Below are 16,849 nucleotides of genomic sequence, written 5' to 3'. Positions count from 1 at the left end.
CCTGAGATGTGTTTCTCATGAGAAAGACATGCGATGCCAAGGAGGGGGGCTACTTCTGTTCTACTCCCTTGGATTCCTAAGTCCAGGCAGAGATATTGATAGTAGAGATGAGCGAGCACCAAAATGCTTGGGTGCTTGTTACTCGGGACGAAATTATCGCGATGCTCGAGGGTTCGTTTCAAGTAACGAACCCCATTGAAGTCAATGGGCGACCCGAGCATTTTTGTATATCGCCGATGCTCGCTAAGGTTTTCATTTGTGAAAATCTGGGCAATTCAAGAAAGTGATGGGAACGACACAGCAACGGATAGGGCAGGCGAGGGGCTACATGTTGGGCTGCATCTCAAGTTCCCAGGTCCCACTATTAAGCCACAATAGCGGCAAGAGTGGGCCCCCCCCCCTCCCAACAATTTTTACTTCTGAAAAGCCCTCATTAGCAATGCATAACTTAGCTAAGCACCACACTACCTCCAACAAAGCACAATCACTGCCTGCATGACACTCCGCTGCCACTTCTCCTGGGTTACATGCTGACCAACCCCCCCCCCCCCGCACGACCCAGTGTCCACGGCGCACACCAAAGTGTCCCTGCGCAGCCTTCAGCTGCACTCATGCCACACGCTGGCCTCATGTCTATTTATAAGTGCGTCTGCCAGAGGAACCGCAGGCACACACTGCAGAGGGTTGGCACGGCTAGGCAGCGACCCTCTTTAAAAGGGCGGGGCGATAGCTCACAATGCTGTACAGAAGCAATGAGAAATATAATCCTGTGCCACCACCATCAGGAGCTGCACACGTGGGCATAGCAATGGGGAACCTATGTGCCACACACTATTCATTCTGTCAAGGTGTCTGCATGCCCCAGTCAGACCGCGGTTTTTTATAAATAGTCACAGGCAGGTACAACTCCGCAATGGGAATTCCGTGTGCACCCACAGCATGGGTGGCTCCCTGGAACCCACCGGCGGTACATAAATATATCCCATTGCATTGCCCATCACAGCTGAGGTAATGTCGTGCTTAATGCAGGTGGGCTTCGGCCCACACTGCATGCCCCAGTCAGACTGGGGTTCTTTAGAAGTGGACACATGCAGTTACAACTCCGTGTGGACCGACAGCATGGGTGGGTGCCAGGAAGCCACCAGCGGTACATAAATATATCCCATTGCAGTGCCCAACACAGCTGAGGTAATGTCGTGCTTAATGCAGGTGGGCTTCGGCCCACACTGCATGCCCCAGTCAGACTGGGGTTCTTTAGAAGTGGACACATGCTGTTACAACTCCCTGTGGACCCACGGCATGGGTGGCTCCCTGGAACCCACCGGCGGTACATAAATATATCCCATTGCAGTGCCCAACACAGCTGATGTAACGTCAGCTGTAATGCAGGTGGGCTAAAAATTAATTTGATTACACTGTAGGCGAGGGCCCACAAAATTTGGTGTACCAACAGTACTAATGTACCTCAGAAAAATTGCCCATGCCCAACCAAGAGGGCAGGTGAAACCCATTAATCGCTTTGGTTAATGTGGCTTAATTGGTAACTAGGCCTGGAGGCAGCCCAGTTAAAATAAAAATTGGTTGAGGTGAAAGTTTCAACGCTTTAATGAGCATTGAAACGTATAAAAATTGTTTACAAAAATTATATGACTGAGCCTTGTGGGCCTAAGAAAAATTGCCCGTTCGGCGTGATTATGTGAGGTTTCAGGAGGAGGAGCAGGAGGAGGAGGAGGAATATTATACACAGATTGATGAAGCAAAAAGGTCCCTGTTTTTGATGTTTGGTGATAGAGAACGATGCTTCCATCCGCGGGTGCAGCCTACGTGTTGCTTAGGTATCGCTGCTGTCCGCTGGTGAAGAAGAGAAGTCTGGGGAAATCCTGGCTTTGTTCATCTTGATGAGTGTAAGCCTGTCGGCACTGTCGGTTGACAGGTGGGTACGCTTATCCGTGATGATTCCCCCAGCCACACTAATCACAAGACGCTAGCCGCAGGACAAGCAAGCACCTCCAGGGCATACAGCGCGAGTTCAGGCCACGTGTCCAGCTTCAACACCCAGTAGTTGTAGGGGGCAGAGGCGTCACCAAGGACAGTTGTGCAATCGGCTACGTACTCCCTCACCATCCTTTAACAGTGCTCCCGCCAACTCAGCCTTGACTGGGGACCGGTGACACAGTCTTGCTGGGGAGCCAGAAAGCTGGCAAAGGCCTTGGATAATGGTCCTCTGCCTGCGCTGTACATGCTGCCTGATCTCTGCGCCTCTCCTGCTACCTGGCCCTCGGAACTGCGCCTTCGGCCACTAGCGCTGTCGGATGGGAAGTTTACCATCAGTTTGTCCACCAGCGCCCTGTGGTATAGCATCATTCTCAAACCCCTTTCCTCTTCGGGAATGAGAGTGGAAAGGTTCTCCTTATACCGTGGGTCGAGCAGTGTGTACACCCAGTAATCCGTAGTGGCCAGAATGCGTGTAACGCTAGGGTCATGAGAAAGGCATCCTAACATGAAGTCAGCCATGTGTGCCAGGGTACCTGTACGCAACACATGGCTGTCTTCACTAGGAAGATCACTTTCAGGATCCTCCTCCTCCTCCTCCTCCTCCTCTGGCCATACACGCTGAAAGGATGACAGGCAAGCAGCATGTGTACCCTCAGCAGTGGGCCAAGCTGTCTCTTCCCCCTCCTCCTCATGCTCCTCCTCCTCTGGCCATACACGCTGAAAGGATGACAGGCAAGCAGCATGGGTACCCTCAGCAGTGGGCCAAGCTGTCTCTTCCCCCTCCTCCTCATGCTCCTCCCCCTCCTCCTCCTCCTCAACGCGCTGAGATATAGACATGAGGGTGCTCTGACTATCCAGCGACATACTGTCTTCCCCCGCCTCCGTTTCTGAGTGCAAAGCGTCTGCCTTTATGCTTTGCAGGGAACTTCTCAAGAGGCATAGCAGAGGAATGGTGACGCTAATGATTGCAGGATCCCCGCTCAGCATCTGGGTAGACTCCTCAAAGTTTCCAAGGACCTGGCAGATGTCTGCCAACCAGGCCCACTCTTCTGTAAATAATTGAGGAGGCTGACTCCCACTACGCCGCCCATGTTGGATTTGGTATGCCGCAATAGCTTAACGCTGCTCATAGAGCCTGGCCAACATGTGGAGCGTAGAGTACCACTGTGTGGGCACGTCGCACAGCAATCGGTGCACTGGCAGATGAAACCGATGTTGCAGGGTCCGCAGGGTGGCAGAGTCCGTCTTGGAGTTGCGGAAATGTGTGCTGACCCGGCGCACCTTTCCGAGCAGGTATGACAAGTGTGGGTAGCTTTTCAGAAAGCGCTGAACCGCCAAATTAAAGACATGGGCCAGGCATGGCACGTGCGTGAGGCTGCCGAGCTGCAGAGTCTCTACCAGATTACGGCCGTTGTCACACACGACCATGCCCGGTTGGAGGCTCAGCGGCGCAAGCCAGCGGTCGGTCTGCTCTGTCAGACCCTGCAGCAGTTCGTGGGCTGTGTGCCTCTTCTCTCCTAAGCTGAGTAGTTTCAGCACGGCCTGCTGACGATTGCCCACCGCTGTGCTGCCGTGCCGCGCAACACCGATTGCTGGCAACGTGCTGCTGCTGACACATCTTGATTGCGAGACAGAGGTTGCGGAGGAGGAGGAGGAGGGTGGTATAGTGGAGGAAGCATACACCGCCGCAGATACCACCACCGAGCTGGGGCACGCAATTCGGGGGGTGGGTAGGACGTGAGCGGTCCCAGGCTCTGACTCTGTCCCAGCCTCCACTAAATTCACCAAATGTGCCGTCAGGGAGATATAGTGGCCCTGCCCGCCTGTGCTTGTCCACGTGTCTGTTGTTAAGTGGACCTTGGCAGTAACCGCGTTGGTGAGGGCGCGTACAATGTTGACGTGGTCGTTGACGCGGGAGACGTGGTCGTGCAGGGCTGGGACGGCACATCGGGAAAAGTAGTGGCAACTGGGAACCGAGTAGCGCGGGGCCGCCGCCGCCATCATGCTTTTGAAAGCCTCCGTTTCCACAAGCCTATACGGCAGCATCTCCAGGCTGATCAATTTGGCAATGTGCACGTTTAACGCTTGAGCGTGCGGGTGCGTGGTGGCGTACTTGCGCTTGCGCTCAAACAGTGGCGCTAGCGACGTCTGGATGCTGCGCTGAGAGACATTGCTGGATGGGGCCGAGGACAGCGGAGGTGAGGGTGTGGGTGCAGGCCAGGAGACGGTAGTGCCTGTGTCCTCAGAGGGGGGTTGGATCTCAGTGGCAGGTTGGGGCACAGGGGGAGAGGCAGTGGTGCAACCGGAGGCGGTGAACAGCCTTCGTCCCACCTTGTGGGGTGCTTGGCCATCATATGCCTGCGCATGCTGGTGGTGGTGGCTCCCCAGCTGATCTTGGCGCGACAAAGGTTGCACACCACTGTTCGTCGGTCGTCAGGCGTCTCTGTGAAAAACTGCCACACCGTAGAGCACCTTGACCTCTGCAGGGTGGCATGGCGCGAGGGGGCGCTTTGTGAAACAGTTGGTGGATTATTCGGTCTGGCCCTGCCTCTACCCCTGGCCACCGCACTGGCTCGGCCTGTGCCCACACCCTGACTTGGGCCTCCGCGTCCTCGCCTGCGTCCACGTACTATAGGCCTACCCCTATCCCTCAGCATGGTGTATTACCAGTAGTGCAGAAACAGAACGCTGTAATTAAATGTGCTGCTTATTGGCCTGTGGTTGGAGGCTGACTTCGCTTACGGAACGCCAGGAAATAATTTTGCGCAAGCCTGCTGTAACACTTAGCTGGCTGCGTATGAATTAGGAGGACTACTACACCCAGCACAGACCCAGAACACTGAGGATAGTCACAGGCAGCCCAAATAGATTTTTTTCCCCTAATGTTTTTGCAAAGGCCCACTGCCTATATTCAATAAATATTTCTCTTCTCTCTCTGCGTCACCGCTACTGGCCCTGGAGTATGTCAAATAACTGCAGAGTGTTGCACTGTGGACTGGAATACAGCGGTGATTTAACAGCCAACACAGAGCCAGGAAATAATTTTGTGCAAGCCTGCTGTAACACTTAGCTGGCTGCGTATGAATTAGGAGGACTACTACACCCAGCACAGACCCAGAACACTGAGGACAGTCACAGGCAGCCCAAATAGATTTTTTTCCCCAAATGTTTTTGCAAAGGCCCACTGCCTATATTCAATAAATATATCTCTTCTCTCTCTGCGTCACCGCTACTGGCCCTGGAGTATGTCAAATAACTGCAGAGTGTTGCACTGTGGACTGGAATACAGCGGTGATTTAACAGCCAACACAGAGCCAGGAAATAATTTTGCGCAAGCCTGCTGTAACACTTAGCTGGCTGCGTATGAATTAGGAGGACTACTACACCCAGCACAGACCCAGAACACTGAGGATAGTCACAGGCAGCCCAAATAGATTTTTTTCCCCTAATGTTTTTGCAAAGGCCCACTGCCTATATTCAATAAATATGTCTTCTGTCCCTGCCTCACAATATATGTGTTCTGTCCCTGCCTCACAATATATGTCTTCTGTCCCTGCCTCACCACCACTTCTGGCCCTGGAGTATTACTGCAGGGCGCAATGCTCTGTACGGCCGATATACCAAAAAAAAAAAAATGCAACACTGCAAAAAGCAGCCTCCACAGTACTGCACACGGTTAGATGTGGCCCTAAGAAGGACCGCTGGGGTTCTTGAAGCCTAAAATCAATCCTAACACTCTCCCTATAGCAGCTCTGGCACCAACAGCACTTTCCCTCCTCTATGTCAGAACAAATCTGTGGCGAGCCGTGGGAGGGGCCGATTTTTATACTCGGGTGACACCTGATCTCGCCAGCCACTCACTGCAGGGGGGTGGTATAGGGCTTGAACGTCGCAGGGGGAAGTTGTAATGCCTTCCCTGTCTTTCTATTGGCCCGAAAAGCGCGCTAACGTCTCAGAGATGAAAGTGAAAGTAACTCGAACATCGCGTGGTACTCGTTACGAGTAACGAGCATCTCGAACACGCTAATACTCGAACGAGTATCAAGCTCGGACGAGTACGTTAGCTCATCTCTACTTCACACACACTTTCACTTTTTTATTTTATGTTGTGGCCCTATTCTTTTTTTTTTTTTATCTAGTTTTTGCCATCATTCTGCACTCAATGCTCCATAATAACAAAGCCAACAAAGAAAATTAGAAATCTTTGTAATTTTTTTTTATAAATGAAAAACTAACATTTAGCATTGACATAAGTATTCAGGCCCTGTAATCAATACTTGGTTGACGTGCTTTTGGCACTGATTCCAGCCTTCAGTCTTCTTGTGTATGATGCCACAAGGTGTGCACACCGAGATTTGGGGTTTTTCTACCATTCTTCTCTGTCAGGTTGGATGTGGTCCATCTGTGGAAAGCTGTTTTTAGGTCACTCCAAAGATGCTCAATCGGGTTCAAGTCAGGGTTCTGGGTGGGCCACTCAAAGACATTCACAAAAATGTCTCTTAGCCACTTCTATGTTGTATTGCTTGTGTGCTTAGGGTCATTGTCTTGTTGGAAGGTGAACCTTCTGCCCAGTCTGAGGTCCCTTGCACTCTTTATCATGATAGTATTCAGAATATATTTGTACTTTGCTCCATTTAGCTTCCCATCAACTCTGACCAGTCTTCCTGTCCCAGCCACTGAACAACACCCCCAAAGCATAATTCTGTCAGCACCAGGCTTCCTGTAGCAATGATATTGAGCAGGTGATTAACAGTACCTGGTTTCCTCTAGACGTAGCACTGAGAACTGAGGTGAAAAAGTTCAATATTGATTTCTTTAGACCAGATAATCTGATTGGTGGAGTGATGCTATGATTGACTGCCTGCTAGAGACAGGTTGCACCTTACAAAAACAGGTAAGCATACACTACCGTTCAAAAGTTTGGGGTCACCCAAACAATTTTGTGTTTTCCATGAAAAGTCACACTTATTCCCCACCATGCGTTGTGAAATGAATAGACAATAGAGCCAAGACATTGACAAGGTTAGAAATAATGATTTGTATTTGAAATAACATTGTTTTTACATCAAACTTTGCTTTCGTCAAAGAATCCTCCTTTTGCAGCAATTCCAGCATTGCACACCTTTGACATTCTAGCTGTTAATTTGTTGAGGTAAGCTTGAGAAATTGCACCCCACGCTTCTAGAAGCATCTCCCACAAGTTGGATTGGTTGGATGGGCACTTCTGGCGTACCATACGGTCAAGCTGCTCCCACAACAGCTCAATGGGGTTCAGATCTGGTGACTGCGCTGGCCACTCCATTACCGATAGAATACCAGCTGCCTGCTTCTGCTGTAAATAGTTCTTGCACAATTTGGAGGTGTGTTTAGGGTCATTGTCCTGTTGTAGGATGAAATTGGTTCCAATCAAGCGCTGTCCACTGGGTATGGCATGGCGTTGCAAAATGGAGTAATAGCCTTCCTTATTCAGAATCCCTTTTACCCTGTACAAATCTCCCACCTTACCAGCACCAAAGCAACCCCAGACCATCACATTACCTCCACCATGCTTAACAGATGGCGTCAGGCATTCTTCCAGCATCTTTTCATTTGTTCTGCGTCTCACAAACGTTCTTCTTTGTGATCCAAACACCTCAAACTTGGATTCATCCATCCATAACACTTTTTTCCAGTCTTCCTCTGTCCAATGTCTGTGTTCTTTTGCCCATCTTAATCTTTTTCTTTTATTGGCCAGTCTCAGATATGGCTTTTTCTTTACCACTCTGCCCTGAAGCCCAAAATCCCGCAGCCGCCTCTTCACTGTAGATGTTGACACTGGTGTTTTGTGGGTACTATTTAATGAAGATGCCAGTTGGGTACCTGTGAGGCGTCTGTTTCTCAAACTAGAGACTCTAATGTGCTTATCTTCTTGCTTAGTTGTGCAACGCGGCCTCCCACTTCTTTTTCTACTCTGGTTAGAGCCTGTTTGTGCTGTCCTCTGAAGGGAGTAGTACACACCGTTGTAGGAAATCTTCAATTTCTTAGCAATTTCTCGCATGGAATAGCCTTCATTTCTAAGAACAAAAATAGACTGTCGAGTTTCAGATGAAAGTTCTCTTTTTCTGGCCATTTTGAGCGTTTAATTGACCCCACAAATGTGATGCTCCAGAAACTCAATCTGCTCACAGGAAGGTCAGTTTTGTAGCTTCTGTAACGAGCTAGACTGTTTTCAGATGTGTGAACATGATTGCACAAGGGTTTTCTAATCATCAATTAGCCTTCTGAGCCAATGACCAAACACATTGTACCATTTGAACACTGGAGTGATAGTTGCTGGAAATGGGCCTCTATTCACCTTTGTAGATTTTGCACAAAAAACCAGGCATTTGCAGCTAGAATAGTCATTTACCACATTAGCAATGTATAGAGTGCATTTGTTTAAAGTTAGGACTAGTTTAAAGTTATCTTCATTGAAAAGTACAGTGCTTTTCCTTCAAAAATAAGGACATTTCAATGTGACCCCAAACTTTTGAACGGTAGTGTATATTTGGTCGACGCCTTGCTTCACTCATTAGGAGGGCTTTAAACTAGAACAATATGGAAAGGGAAGTGAAAGGCCAGGTAAAAATATACCGTTAATTAATACATTTGAGAACCTTGCTATTAGAAGATTGGAAAAGAGCAAATGTTGTCCCTATCTTCAAAAAAGGGGAAAAGGTGGATCCAGGAAACTTCAGGCCTGTGAGCCTGACTTCTATGCCCGGAAAGATCTTTGAACAAATTATTAAACAACATGTATGCAAGTACTTGGATAAATGGAGTAATTAACCAGAGGCAGCATGGGTTTGTAACAAACAAATCATGCCAGACAAATCTGATTTCCTTCTATGACAGAATCACTGACTGGGTTGATAAGGGAAATGCGGTGGATATAGTATATCTTGACTTTAGTAACGCATTTGACAAAGTATCTCATACCATACCTATTGAAAAATGACCAAATATGGGATTGAGAAGGCTGAGTGATCATACTCAAAGAGTGGTTATAAATGGCTGCACATCCAAGTGGAAGAATGTATCAAGTGTGGTACCACAAGGCTCTGTCCTAGGCCCAGTGTTATTCAACATTGTTATAAATGATCTGGAGGAGGGAATTGATGGGAAACTAATCAAATTTGCCGATGACACAAAGCTTGGAGGGATAGCTAACACTAGGGAAGAGAGAGTAAGTATTCAACAGTGAGCAGCGACTTACAGAATGGTATTTAACAATGAGAAATACAAAGTCCTACATTTGGGCAAGAAAAATGAAAACAGCACATACAGAATGGAAGGAATTGGGCTAAGCAGCAGCACATGTGAAAAAGACTTGGGTATACTAATAGATCATAGACTGAATATGAGTCAACTATGTGATGCAGCAGCCAAAAAGGGCAACACAATTCTGATATGTATTAAGAGAAGCATAGAGTCTAGATCACATGAAGTAATTACCCCCCTCTACTCTTCCTTGGGGAAGGCAATGGCAAACCACCCTGCAAAAACAGTCTGCCAAAAAAAGCCACAATGTGACGATACCCTAGTAGTCGGTCACAACTTGGTGAGACTTTACCCCCTTACTCTTCCTTAAGCAGACCTCATCTGGACTACTGTGTCCAGTTCTAGGCACCCCACTTTAAAAAAAGACATAGAAAAATTGAAGCAATTTCAGAGAAGAGTTACCAAGATGGTGAGCGATCTGCAAATCATGTCCTATGAGGAACGATTAAAGGATCTGGGAATGTTTAGCTTGCAGATAAGAAGGCTGAAAGCAGACTTAATAGCTGTCTTCAAATATCTGAAGGGCTGTCACAGTGCAGAGGGATCAGCCCTATTCTCATTTGCATAAAAAAAGACTAGAAGCAATGAGATGAAACTGAAAGGAAGGAAACACAAATTAGATAGTAGAAAAAACTTTTTGACAGTGAGGGTGATCAATGAGTGGAACAGGTTACCACGGCAGGTGGTGAGTTTTCTTTCAATGGAAGTGTTCAAACAAAAGCTGGACAAATATCTGTCTGGGATGATTTAGTGAATCCAGCACTGAGCAGGTGGTTGGACCCGATGACCCCGGAGGTGCCTTCCAACTCTACCATTCTATGATTCTATGGTTGACCTTCTGGAAATTTATCACATCTGCCAACAGGATCTTTGAAGTACAGCCAGAGCAACAATTGGATTTTTGGTCACCTTTCTTACCAAAGGCCCTTCTCCCTCGATTACTTAGTTTGGTGGGTCGGTAGCTCTAGGAAGAGCCCTGGTTGTTCCAAACTTCTTTCATTTAAAAATTATGGAGGCCACTGTGCTCTTGGGAGTTTTCAGTACAACAGTATTTTTTGTAGCTTTTTACAAATCTGTGCCTCCACACAATCCTGTCTCTGAGCTCTACAGGCAATTCTTTCTTCCTCATGGTTTAGTTTTGGCTCTGATATGCATTGTGAGCTGTGAGACCTTATATAGATAGGGGTCTGTATTTTAAAATTATGTCCAATCAACTGAATTTACCACAGGTGGACTCAAGGTGTAGAAACATCTCAAAGATGGATCAAGGCCCCAGAGCTGAATTTTAAGTGTCATACCAAAGACTGAATGCTTATGTCAATGCAAAATGTTAGTTTTCATATTTTAGAAATGTACAAAGATTTCTAACATTCTATTTTTTGTTTTCACTTTATCATTATGGGGTATTGAGTGCAGAATGGTGGGGAAAAACTTGATTGCACAAGGTATACATGCAAAACAAAATGTAAAAAAAACATAACATAGTTAAAAGACTTTTTGCACATGCACATCATGGGTGGGGAAAGGGTTAAGTCTGTTTGTCACTTGCTATTTGAGCAGCATCCATTGATTATAAAAAACAATATGCATCTCTCATATGACAAAAGTAACAGAAACTACCAAGGAAAATGTTATTTTTTCTTTAACTATTTTCCAAGGTCTCCTGACAATGACAAGATTGTTTATTGTGCACAGTGCAGGAACATCAACATCTTGTTATTTTCTCGATTTCAGAAATGTTTACAATTACGCAGATGATTTACAGTAGAGGAATGAATATTTTGTGCATCTCAGGGTAATTGTTTTGTTTTTCTTCCTGTCATCGCATTCTCACTTGGAGTGCATTATGTCAATGACGACGATAACAACACGGATATATTTATTGAAATGTAAAATGTAACACCGGACAAAAGTCTTACTTAAGAAACTAAAAGTTTGATATAGTAAAAAAAATCATCTCATCGTCGTGCTGGGACTAACATGGCTACTAAAGCTGGATCATAAGATATGTTTAATTGATACGGCAATTCACACAAAATATATAAAAAATACAGAAAGTATGGGGCAGATAAATATATGAATGGTGTGAGGGATTAGCGTTTAGGATCGGTAGCAACCTGGGCATAAGCAGTCAGAGACAGTGACACATGGGATAAAGTCTTTAGTCCAGGCGTTGCCTGGGTTTATTTCCAAGCAAACAAAGCAAAATACAGGCCTTAACGTCAGGCAAACATAAAGTAAATCCTGCTCGTCCGAGCACTTACTAAACATGTAGCGTCCCTGTCTACACACTGGTAACAAAATGGCTCCTGCACACAGCCAGCCAGGACTCTCAGACCTGCAGAGGTCTCAGCTCTCCCCTAGGCCCTGTAGGCCCAGGCTTTATAAGGCCTGGTACCAGCCTCACCTGGTACGTGGGAGTGACCATCCCACCCTTCACTTCGGTCACTCCAGGAAAAGCCGGCCCGGATTATGTGGCTTGGAGCCACTTACACACTACAACGTGTTAGTGGCTTAATGCTACTAACACTATACTGCCGGCTTCCTCCACCGAGCCCAGGCTGCTCGGTGGCACGTATCTGCCCAAGCGCTCCCCAAGGCAGCATAGGAGAGCATCCTAGGCGACACATACCTGCCCTCCAGCACCTTGCCGGTCACCATCTCACAATGGATGAACATGTTTCGGCACACAGGGAGCACCTTCTTCAAGATTTAAGAAACTGTTTTGCATCTTTGGTAATTTCCCAGAATTTTGGTAGATCACAATGTGGGAAAAATTTTGAATACAAGTCTGGAACTGTCTATTGAAAATCCAGAAAAAAGAGTGTATAGCAGCACTCAAAATAAACCTTCCTCAAGGTGAGGTGGAAAAGATGCAAGCCGCTATGACAGGCCAGAGCCAACCGACCCAATATAATCCAGAAGAAGTCAATGGAAGTGGCAGCATAGACAGGAGTAGATATAAAAATTCACAATCTTTATTTCTCCATAGTCTTCTTAAAATGGTAGGCTACGTTTCGGTTTGATAAAGGCCCACCATGGGCCGAAACATAGCCTACCATTTTAAGAAGACTATGGAGAAATAAAGGTTGTGAATTTTAAATCTACTCCTGTCTATGTTGTCACTTCCTTTGACTTCTTCTGGAACTGTCTGTTGAAGACCTATTCTCAGAATAGGTCATAAGTTGATCAGCAAGATCCACCTCTCAAAAATCCCAGCCACTCAGTTGTCTGGAGAGGACATGGTGCTCACACTGTGGCCTCTTCTCGGGCAGACTACATCAAATTCATTGGTCACATGATTTGAGAGCAGCAAAATTGCATTCAAGTGAATAGGAGTGAGCTGCTATACCAGGCAACACTACGATATAATATATGTCACTATGCCTGGTATGGTTTGAATCAGCCAATCGATGGGTATCCTGAGCAGCAGACTCCTGCGGACCAACTCTTGATGACCTTTCCCTGGATGAAGCTAAGGGCTAAACGTGCATGATATTGAGCTTGGTTATGCTAATTGAAGGTTGATATGAGTATGATTTTCATTAGGAACTTCTTATATGTGTGACCTTGGTGATATACTTCCCTATGTATTCATGCTGCATTTCCTTCAGTTTTTTTTTTCCAAATGTTTTCATTATATATGTCACTCTCAATAAACAATTTTTATGATTTCTGCAGTCCTGTCTTGGACAGTGTTTTTGGACTTGACCAAAGAAGATGACTGTAGACGTGACAGCTGCCACGATGACTAGGCTGTAGACCTGACAAAAGTATGTGTGAAGAGTGAGAATCTCCTTTTCCACTAGAGGCCAGATGTGAGAGACCAGGCCCTTGGGTGCCAAGGGCCTTGTGTGCGTCACCCTATACTGAGACCTGAGAGACACCAATGAAAGTCATTAGTCAGAGAGATATAGCCAGAACCAGAGACAGCTAGGTGGAGTACAACCTCTGAGGGCAAGTAAGTAGCGGGATCCTGTTGGCCTGGGGCCTTATTGCAGCCCAGCAAAACAGACTCTGCATGGATGCAGCCAGTTGCGTGGCAAGAATGTGCATAGCACCTTGTGACGCAGCTATAATTATGGCAACCCTTGTGGCCGTAAAGCCTGTAAACTGTCACTGGTTGATGCAACATCTAAAGTATTGCGCCCTCCCATAAAGTATGAACATGTATATTCCTACAGTAACGTTTATGTGCTGCAAGCGATTGAACTTTGCCTCTGCATGCCATTTATTTCTGTGTCATTTCTATCGGTCGCACTTTACATAATGAGGATTGCCCAGTCCTATCAAAGCCACTTTAGTTTGTCATATATGGGCCAGATGATTTATTGTACTATTTGAGATCAGCAACTAATTCCCATCCACATTAATTTGCAAGCAAGTTGCTTATACAATGCAGGTTGTCAGTACACATCAGTTAAAATAAATTTATTTTGGGGATTACGGACTTGCAAAATCTTCTTAGCAACTTAGATGAGAGTAAGCCTCTGTTTATCACGTACACCTAATATTGCCCTCTCTGTGGAGCTAGACTTCTTTAGTTCTGACTTCAGATGGCTGAAATGTGTGATCCTATCCAATGCAGTTTCTGAGTCTTAAATCCCTTTCAGTACAGCGTGGTGCACCGGGAACATAAAAATAAACCATTCCTTTGGAGTTCTTGTCTTTATTATTGGCTATATCTGGGTAGTTTTTCTTAACTGATTCCATATGCCCTCTTGAAAGCCTCACGTAAAGCTCCTGGACTGTGATACAGAATCTGTAACACCTCTTCTCATGTTGCATTGGGGCTTTTGGGTGCCTTAGGCACCAAGACCAGGAACGACTGTTTCCCTTCCACTCCCTATAGCTATGCCCTCTTCATCCGTCAGCCAAAGCCCTATAAGCATGGTATCAGGTTTGTTCAGTAGAACTGTGATCCAAGTGTTATGACAGCAATATTGATGTTAAAATGCTGTGGGAAAACTTGACTCTATATTCTTCGCACCTTTCTGCTTACATTTTGGACATATGTGGGAGGGGTAGCTTGGTTGAACAAAACAGTCCCCTGCAGCACACTAATTATAACTGCACACCTGCAGCACACCAACTACAACTGCACATATACAGAATTTAATTTAAACTCATTACCTTCATCCACAAAGCTCTCCACAGCATCACACTACCCTACATTGCTTCTCTCATCTCAATTCACCATCCAGTCTGTGCCCTCCGCTCCGCCAACGAAATTAGATTAACCGCCCCTTTAACTCGAACCTCTCATTTCCGCCCTCAAGACTTTTCCAGAGCAGCACCAATCCTCTGGAATGCGCTACCTAAAACTATCCGGGCAATCCCCGACACACAAAACTTCAGGCGTGCTCTAAAAACGCACCTCTTTAGGGGATACCCTCTCCCCTAAACCAAACTCCTCTTTACTCCACCTGACAACATGCTCCTTATCATACTGACTGCAATCCCTGCTAGCCGCAATCACACGCCCCCTACAGTCATACTGATTCAGCCTCCACAGGGCTCAATTTGACCATTCTCTATGTGTATAGCACTCCACACTCCCCACCTCCCCATACCGTGCACATCTCCAACCCCTTTACCTTCTGTATCACCACATTATTTGTAGTATGTAAGCACATTGGAGCAGGACCCTCACCCCTACTGTTTCCATCAATTGATTACTACATGTAACTGTTGTTTTGTTTTAGGCTTCTAGAACCCCAACGGTCCTTCTTAGGGCCACATCTGACCGTGTGCAGTACTGTTGAGGCTGCTTTTAGCAGTGTTGCACAATTTTTTTTTTTTGTATATCGGGCGTGCAGAGCATTGCGTCTGCAGTCATTGTACAGAGTATAGGGCCAGTACTGGTGAGGCAGGGAAAGAGATATTCAGGCTATATAGGCAGTGGGCTTTTACCAAAAAATTGGGGAAAAATACTATATTTGGGCTGCCTGTGACCGTCTTCAGTTTATTGCGTGTCTGCTGGGGGTAGTAGTCCTAATTAATACGCAGCTAAGCGTTACAGCAGGATTGCGCAAAATTGTTTCCTGGATCTGCTGTCTCTGTTACATCAGCGCCGTCATCCCGCCAGAGGGAAACAGTATACATAATATTATACGCTGCCTACAGTATCTTTCTGCTGGGGGTAGTAGTCCTAATTAATACGCAGCTAAGCGTTACAGCAGGCTTGCGCAAAATTGTTTCCTGGATCTGCTGTCTCTGTTACATCAGCGCCATCATCCCGCCAGAGGGAAACAGTATATATAATATTATACGCTGCCTACAGTATCTGTCTGCTCTATTAGCTCAGCATTTAAAAAAAAATAGAAGCAAAATACTTAAGGCCTACAACTGGCCTTTGGCCACTAGACTGCTTCTGCGCTGTAAATTCCACTAGCTCAGTCATACGCACCTACGTCTCACTACAGGCGTGCGCAAAATTGTTTCCTGGCTCTGCTGTGCGTTCCATAAGGGAAGTCAGCCTCCAACCACAGGCCAATAAGCGGCACATTTAATTACAGCGTTCTGTTTCTGCACTACTGGTAATACAGCATGCTGAGGGGTAGGGGTAGGCCTAGAGGACGTGGACGCGGGCGAGGACGCGGAGGCCCAAGTCAGGGTGTGGGCACAGGCCGAGCTCCTGATCCAGGTGTATCGCAGCCGACTGCTGCGGGATTAGGAGAGAGGCACATTTCTGGCGTCCCCACATTCATCTCACAATTAATGGGTCCACGCGGTCCCCACATTCATCTCACAATTAATGGGTCCACGCGGTAGACCTTTATTAGAAAATGAGCAGTGTGAGCAGGTCCTGTCGTGGATGGCAGAAAGTGCATCCAACAATCTATCGACCACCCAGAATTCTGCGCCGTCCACTGCTGCAACTCTGAATCCTCTGGCTGCTGCTCCTCCTTCCTCCCAGCCTCCTCACTCCATTACAATGACACATTCTGAGGAGCAGGCAAACTCCCAGGAACTGTTCTCGGGCCCCTGCCCACAATGGCCAGCAATGGTTCCTCTCCCACTGGAGGAGTTTGTCGTGACCGATGCCCAACCTTTGGAAAGTTCCCGGGGTCCGGGGGATGAGGCTGGTGACTTCCGGCAACTGTCTCATGAGCTTTCAGTGGGTGAGGAGGACGATGACGATGAGACACAGTTGTCTATCACTCAGGTAGTAGTAATTGGAGTAAGTCCGAGGGAGGAGCGCACAGAGGATTCGGAGGAAGAGCAGCAGGACGATGAGGTGACTGACCCCACCTGGTTTGCTACGCCTACTGAGGACAGGTCTTCAGAGGGGGAGGCAAGTGCAGCAGCAGGGCAGGTTGGAAGAGGCAGTGCGGTGGCCAGGGGTAGAGGCAGGGCCAGACCGAATAATCCACCAACTGTTTCCCAAAGCGCCCCCTCACGCCACGCCATCCTGCAGAGGCCGAGGTGCTCAAAGGTCTGGCAGTTTTTCACTGAGAGTGCAGACGACCAACGAACAGTGGTGTGCAACCTTTGTCGCGCCAAGATCAGCCGGGGAGCCACCACCACCAGCCTCACCACCACCACCATGCGC

At 47.1% G+C, this 16,849-nt stretch overlaps 1 protein-coding gene across 1 annotated transcript in view; it reads right to left on the bottom strand.

Annotated features, from left to right (window-relative positions):
- PITPNM3 (PITPNM family member 3) overlaps positions 1 to 16,849 on the bottom strand; it is a 498,866-nt gene that overhangs the window by 53,928 nt on the left and 428,089 nt on the right. The window lies entirely within an intron of this gene.

The sequence above is a fragment of the Eleutherodactylus coqui genome, chromosome 4, assembly GCF_035609145.1.
Source record: "Eleutherodactylus coqui strain aEleCoq1 chromosome 4, aEleCoq1.hap1, whole genome shotgun sequence".
NCBI classification, from domain to species: Eukaryota; Metazoa; Chordata; class Amphibia; order Anura; family Eleutherodactylidae; genus Eleutherodactylus; species Eleutherodactylus coqui.
This window is presented reverse-complemented; position numbering and strand designations above follow the sequence as displayed.